The sequence below is a fragment of the Microtus ochrogaster genome, unplaced genomic scaffold, assembly GCF_000317375.1.
Source record: "Microtus ochrogaster isolate Prairie Vole_2 unplaced genomic scaffold, MicOch1.0 UNK85, whole genome shotgun sequence".
NCBI classification, from domain to species: domain Eukaryota; kingdom Metazoa; phylum Chordata; class Mammalia; order Rodentia; family Cricetidae; genus Microtus; species Microtus ochrogaster.
In genome coordinates, this window is record NW_004949183.1 from 295,909 (window position 1) to 302,870 (window position 6,962).

At 38.9% G+C, this 6,962-nt stretch overlaps 1 protein-coding gene across 2 annotated transcripts in view; it reads left to right on the plus strand.

The window, feature by feature from the left end:
* Positions 1-299: 299 nt before the first annotated feature.
* Positions 300-6,962, plus strand: part of Tmlhe (trimethyllysine hydroxylase, epsilon) — a 118,668-nt gene continuing 112,005 nt past the window's right edge. Inside the window, exon 1 of one of the 2 annotated variants that reach the window (XM_005370656.2) lies at positions 300-447. The gene's annotated coding sequence lies outside the window, so the exon portion shown is untranslated. The remainder of the gene's footprint in view (positions 448-6,962) is intronic. The other variant, XM_013355009.2, reaches the window with a different exon arrangement.

Sequence of the window (6,962 nt, forward strand, 5' to 3'; positions counted from 1 at the left end):
GGAAACTTGTGTTTTTTTTTTCCTTTTCTCAATAAAAAAAAAACCTCGATAAACTACTATTAATATTAGCTTAACCAGATTATAGAAGAGCACAGAAATAGCAGGAAGGCAACCAGAATTTTACATGCATTTTAATATCCTGGACCCGTCTTTCTCTTATTATACCTCCAAACCTGTTCAATGAAACTAGAGCACTTGACTGATCTTTCTGTAATCTAGTCTTTAAAGGCGCCCCCGTGAGGCTCCCACTCCTGCAAGACCGGAAGGAGAGGAGAGGGGCGGGGCCTTAAGATTCGCTGCAAGGCTAGAGCAGGCTGGGGGAGGGGGAACGGGAGTCAGTCTTGGGGGCTGGGTAGTAAAAAGCAAAAGGAGTGACTAGGCTGCGCTTCAGCCACCCTTTGCTTGATTTTGTCTCCGCAAACTTCTGAGTTGCAACCTCCAGCACAGGTAGGTGCCGCTGCTCGGGTCTGGGAAGGGGTGTCTTAGGTGGCTAGGACCCACGGGTTCACCTCGTCTTGGGCTTTGGGGCCTGGCACAGTGGGCAGTGGCGGCTCCAATCCCCATCCCAGGCTGATGATACTAACCTTACACTGACTGAGGAAAGCATTTCTTTCCTTACTGCAAGGCTGTTCTCACGATTTGTGCTAGTTTTGCGACACAGTCCTGGCGATCAGCATAGGGCATTGGGGCCTACCTAACACTGTGAAACAGCTGAAGCAAGCTGCGTTTGAGAATGACACCCAGTATACATGTTTTCAAACTCGGTTAGACCTTCCAGCCCTGAATTCGCCACTCATTTGGTCTCTACAGTTCAGCATGCCTCATTTTGCTCAGCTATGAAGCTGAGGGAGGAAACTTGCTTTTGCAAGAATTTACAGCTCTGCTGTCTTTCTCTCATTTTTACTAATGTTCTCTGACCAGATTTTACCCTTAGTGTGCACCTCTTACCCAGATCAGGGCTGTCAATGTAGTTGCAGAATAAGTCTTGGGAGAAGGTAGGCTAGAAACCTTTCTTTCTGCTCTGATAAAAACTATGAAGAACCTTTCTAAACTATTGGAAATATTCATTTAGTGCACGAACTGAATATCAACTCTAAAATGCTCTTATGAATACTTTATTAGTAAAAAATTTAAACAAAATTATTGTCCAAAATGTTATGTACTGGATGAACATAATATACCACCAGTAAGTTTCATGAAAAAAAATAGTTTTAAGTTTCACTATTTAATTACTGAATAAAAATGCTGAACTCTCCTATTTAGGAGAACTTCAATAATCCATTCTCCTACAGTGGTCTTGTTTTATTGTTGCATTTTAGCAGGATACACTTTGGTTAAAACTTAAAAGCAGTTCATTTTACATTAGGTAAGTGACTACAAAGATACAGAAGTAATATGAACTCTTTGAACAAATATTGGGTCTTCCAAGTCATCCTTATTGTAGAACAACCATGAAAAGAAAATATGATTTACCACAATATTAAAGAAGTTATACATTATCTCATAAGCAGTGTGATGAACAGAATGTTTGCTCTAGTAGAGTTTGAGGACTTCTACTGTGTGTTCCTCCTACTTCTTTCTTGGAAATAAAAACTGGAACAGATAGATAGCTTCCTTGTCTTGGTGTCTGTCTCAGGAGTCAGTACTACTCTGCCTCTGTTTGTCAACTCTGAGAATGGCAGCAAAATATCCATTCAGTGTCTAAGCTTTTTCTAGCGGCTGTGTTTTCTGCCTTTTAAAACTGAGGCTTGAGGACCAAATTCCTGAATCAGTAAACCTCTTTGCTCTTAAGATTCTTTACCTGGTGATCAGAGATCCACCAGTTGCATCCCACTATGACCTTTTCTACAACACCAGGCACCCCTCATGTTTATTTGAGCTGTACATAAGGCTCCTATTGTCCCATGAAAGACTGAAAGCAATGAGAGAATCATGGGAAAGCCCAGCCTGTGCCACACCTGCGAGTTCTAGGCAAGAAGTGGCTGATAAAGAAGGGAGATATTCTTCAGTGTAAGAAAGTGGACAAATGGCTTCTTGAGTGGTCTCAGGGGGGTGGCGCTGAACATCTGTTGAATGGTCTTGAGGGTGACTTTAGGCTTGATTGTTTGGAAGGACCCACTGGTGACTGTTTTGTTAGCCATATTTTTGCTCTTTTAATCTGTTTTCCTGTATTCCTCATACTCCGTTAAGTAGTGAATGCCTACTCTGTTCTAGGACAACCCACTTACTGCCCTTAGGAACATAGAAATGCAACATAGGAGGGAGACAGGAATTGGACCTTAAACATGCTCAGTTATGAGGCATCCTCACCCTTCTCCATCATCTGTTTCTAGCCAGTATAGAGTTTTGTCACTTCCACATTATGAATATTTTAAAAATCATTCCATTTCTCTTCTACCCTCCAAATTTCAAGCCAGCAAAATGTAATCAAAACATGTTATATTCACGTATAATTATATATTGAAACTCCTTTGTATAATTTGCCAGACTTTTCTGAAAGGGCTGAAACAATTTTTACATTCAGAAAATTCACATTAACCACCATCTGTGTATGAGAAATTTGAATTATTTTTGCCCTCCTCAATTGCATTATTTTTCCTTTTCAAAAACAATTACATTTTTTTCTTGTAGTGTGAGCTAGTATACAAATAGACACGTAGACAAATGGAATACAATAAAGGCTCCAGAAAGAAACATCTAAATTTTGCATAAGGAATCAAAACATATTGAAGAAAAGACAGCTTCTTTTACTGGAAAAAACTATCCACATGTAGAAGAATGAAACATATTTCTCCCCTGTATGCAAATCAATTCAAAGTGAACCAAAAACCTTAAAATAAAGCCCAAAAATTGCTAGAAAATAAAACAAAAGGAAACACATCGGTATATAGGTATAGGTAAGGACTTTCTGAAAAGGACTCCAATAGCACAGGGAATAACTCCAGGGATTGGCAAATAGAATTATATGATACTAAACAAAGCTTCTGCTCAACAAAGGAAACAATTTCTACTCTATCCTCTTAGGTCTTACACTCTTTCCACCTCTTCTTCAAGGAACCCTGTGGGGAGGGATTTGATGGAGACTTCCCATTTAGGGCTGAGTGTTCTGAGGTCTCTCATTCTCTGCATATTGCTTGACTGTGGGGTCTCTGTCTTTGTTTCCATCTGCCAAAAGAGGAAGCTTTAATGATGACTGAACAAGGCACTGATCTGAGTATAGCAGAATATCATTAGATGTCACTACATTGTTGTTTAGACCAGTAGTGTTTGGTTTTACCCTAGCTCTCAGCTATGGGTTCCATCTCATGGAATGTGCCTTAAGTTAAATTAGATATTGGTTAGTTACTTCCACAAGCTTTGTGCCACCATTGCCCTAGCATATCATTCAGGCAGGATAATATTGTATATCAAAGTATTTGTGTCTGGATTGGTAATATATTTCTCTTTTGGTAATGTGTAAGTGCATTCCTGTACCAAAATTACTAGAACATAGGAGTGAAGACTCTATGTGGGCCATCAGCTCAACTTCCCTATGTTCAATGAGTTATGTTGGTTTTGTCCTCAGCAATTGGGTCTTGCTGTCTTTTTGTGGAGAACAACAAATAACCTTGGCAGCAGCCTGGGTTGTTTGGGGATTGAAAGAGACCCCTTTGGCCAACAACTTAGTTAGTTGTAAGCCAATCCCAGTGCTTCATTTGGTGACAAGTGATGGCCAGTTGGGAGCTTTGTTTCCCCATTATCTGGTAACTTTCTTCAGATGACTTTAATATATGTAAATATTTTAGGAAGTCTCTACTGTATGAAGTTTCCATACTATTCCTCAAATAACACTTAATTTTAGTTATCTCTCCCCATATTACCTTCCTTAGCCCCCTTGATCCTCCAGTTCCAGCCCCACCTCTCAACCATATTGTCTATTTTATTTTTCTTTTCTAAAAAGACCTATCTGTACTATACCCTCTAGTTTCTTCCTCTATATCTAACCTCACTGGATCTATGGATTGTAGCTTGGTTATCATTTACTTAATGGCTAACATCCACATACAAATACATGCATGCAATATGTATCTTTCTGGGTCAGGGTTACCTCATTCCAGATTTTTTCTAGTTCATCCATTCGCCTATGAATTTCATGATGTCATTATTTTTAACAGCTGAGCAATACTCCATTGTGTAAATATGCCACATATTTTTAAATCTAGTCTTCTGTTGGGAAACAACTAGGTTGTTTCCAGTTTCTGGCTATTATGAATAGAACAGAAATAAACATGGTTGAGCAACAGTCTTTGTGGTAGGATGGAGCATCCTTTGGGTTTATGTCCAAGAATGATATAGCTGGTCCTTGAGGTAGTTCAATTCCTGTCTTCCTGAGGAACTATTGCACTGATTTTCATAGTGGCTGTAGAAATTTGCATCCCCACCAACAATGCAAGACTGTTCCCTTTACTCCACATCCTCACCAGTATGAGCTATCATTTGTTTTATGTACCTTGGCCATTCTGTTGACTTGTGTAAGATGAGATCTCAGCATAGTTTTGTTTTTAATTTCCCTAATGGCCAAGGATGTCAAACATTCTCTAAGTGTTTCTTAACGATTTGAGTTCCTCTTTTGAGAATTCTCTGTTTAGATCTGTACCCCATTTTTTATTATTTATTCTTCTCTCATACACTATATCCCAACCGCAGCTTCCCCTACTTCCACTTCTTCCAGTTCCTCCACCTCCCCTCTCCACCAGGTTCATTCCCCTCATTAACCCCCGCCAAAAAAAAATTATAGCCCTTCTAGGGACATCAACCAAGCACTGAATAGAAAGAGACAATAAGATCAGGAACAACCCCTCACATGAAGGTTGGGCAAGGCAACTCACTAGGAGAAAAGGGTTTCAGGAGCAGGCAAAAAAAGTCTAAGATACCCCCACTTCGACTGTCAGGAGTTATCCCAAGAAACCAAGCCAACAACCATAACATATAAGCAGAGGACCTAGCATAGACTTACGCAGGCTCTGCAATTACCTCTTCAGTGTGAGCCCCCTGAACCCTGCTTAGTTGATTCTGTTAGCCAGGCTCTCCCACTGTCCTCAATCCCTCTGGCTCCCACACAATTCCTCTTCACCTTCTTCCACAGGTGTACCCCATTTTAGCTGGATTTTTTTGTTTTCTTGTTATCTAATTTTTGAGTTCTTTATATATTTTGGATATTAGCCTTCTATCAGATGTATAGATGGTAAAAATTTTATCCATTCTGTAGGCTGCCACTTTGTTGGAATGACAGTGTTTTTTGCCCTGCAGAAGCTTCTTAGTTTCATGAGGTCCTATTAAGTAATTGATCTTAGTGCCTGTTCTAACAGTGGTCTGTCCAAAACATCTTTTCCTGTGCCAATGAGTTTGAGGATATTCTCCACTTAATTCTTCTATCAGGTTCATTGTATCTGTTTTTATGTTTATGTGTTTATCCATTTGGAGTTGAGTTTTGTAGAGGATGTTAAGTCTATTTGCTATAATGCTCTTTCTCTGTTCATTTGGGTATCAGAATAATTGTGGCCTCATAAAATGAACTGGGCAGTGTTCCTTCTGTTTCTAGTTTGTGGAATATTTTGAGGAGTATTGATGTTAACTCTTCTTTGAAAGTCTGAAAGAATTCTGCATGAAAACCATCTGGCACTAGGCTTTTTTTTTGGTTAAGAGGCTTTTTAATAACTACGTATATTTCACTAGGATATAGTTTTATCTAAATTGCTTGTCTGATATTGATTTAACTTTGGTAAGTGGTGCCTATCAAGAAAATTATCAATTTCTTTTAAATTTTTCCAATTTGATGAAGTACAGGTTTTTAAAGTATGTCTCCATGATTCTTTGGTTTTCCATGGTGTCTGTTGGTATGTCTCAGTTTCACTCCTAATTCTATTAATTTGGATATTTTCCCTTTGCCTTTTAGTTAACTTGGATAATGGTTTGTCAATCCTACTGATTTTTCTCAAAGAACCAACTCTTTGTTTATTGAATTTTTGTATTTTTTTTGTTTCTATTTCATTGATTTCAGCCCTCAGTTTATTTCTTGCCATCCACTCCTTTTGTGTGTGATTTCTTTTCATTCTAGAGCTTTAGGTGTGCTGTTAAATTGCTAAAATGAGATCTCTCCAAGTTTTTATACAGGCACTTAGTGCTATGATCTTGTCTCTTAGAACCACTTTCATTGTGTCCCATACATTTGTGTATTCCTTTTCATTTAATTCAAGATAGCCTTTAATTTCTTAATTTCTGACTTGACCCATTTTTCATTGAGTAGAAAGTTCAGTTTTCTTGAGTTTGTAAGCTTTCTGCTGTTTTCATCCAGATTTAATATGTTGTTGTCAGATAGGATGCAGGTGTTATTTCAATTTTCTTGTGCTTGTTGGGACTTATTTTGTGTGTGAGTATGTGGTAAATTTTGAGAAAGTTCCATGAGTTTCTGAGAAGATAGTGTGGTTTTTTTGTGTTTGGGTGAAATGTTCTGTAAATATCTATTAGATCCATTTGTTTTCTAACATTTGTTAGCTCCTGCATTTCTCTGTTTAGCTTTTGTCTGAATGATGGGTCCATTGGTGAGAGTGGAGTATTGAAGTTTCCCACTATCAATGTGTAAGAGTCAATATGTGATTTAAGCTTTAGTAGCGTTCTTTTACAAACTTAGGGGGCCCTTGTGTTAGGAGATGTTAAGTATTACAATGTTCTCTTTGATTTTCCTTTGATGGTCATATAGTGTCCTTTCCTATGTCTTCTGATTAATTTTGGGCCGAAGTCTATTTTGTCAGATATTACAGTGGCTACCCCAGCTTGCTTCTTTTTTTTTTACTGAAAAAAAAATTTCCGCCTCCTCCCAGCCTCCCATTTCCCTCCCCCTCCTCCCACTCCTCTCCCCTCCACCCACTCGTCTCCCCCTCCCTCTCCAGTCCAAAGAGCAGTCAGGGTTCCCTGCCCTGTGG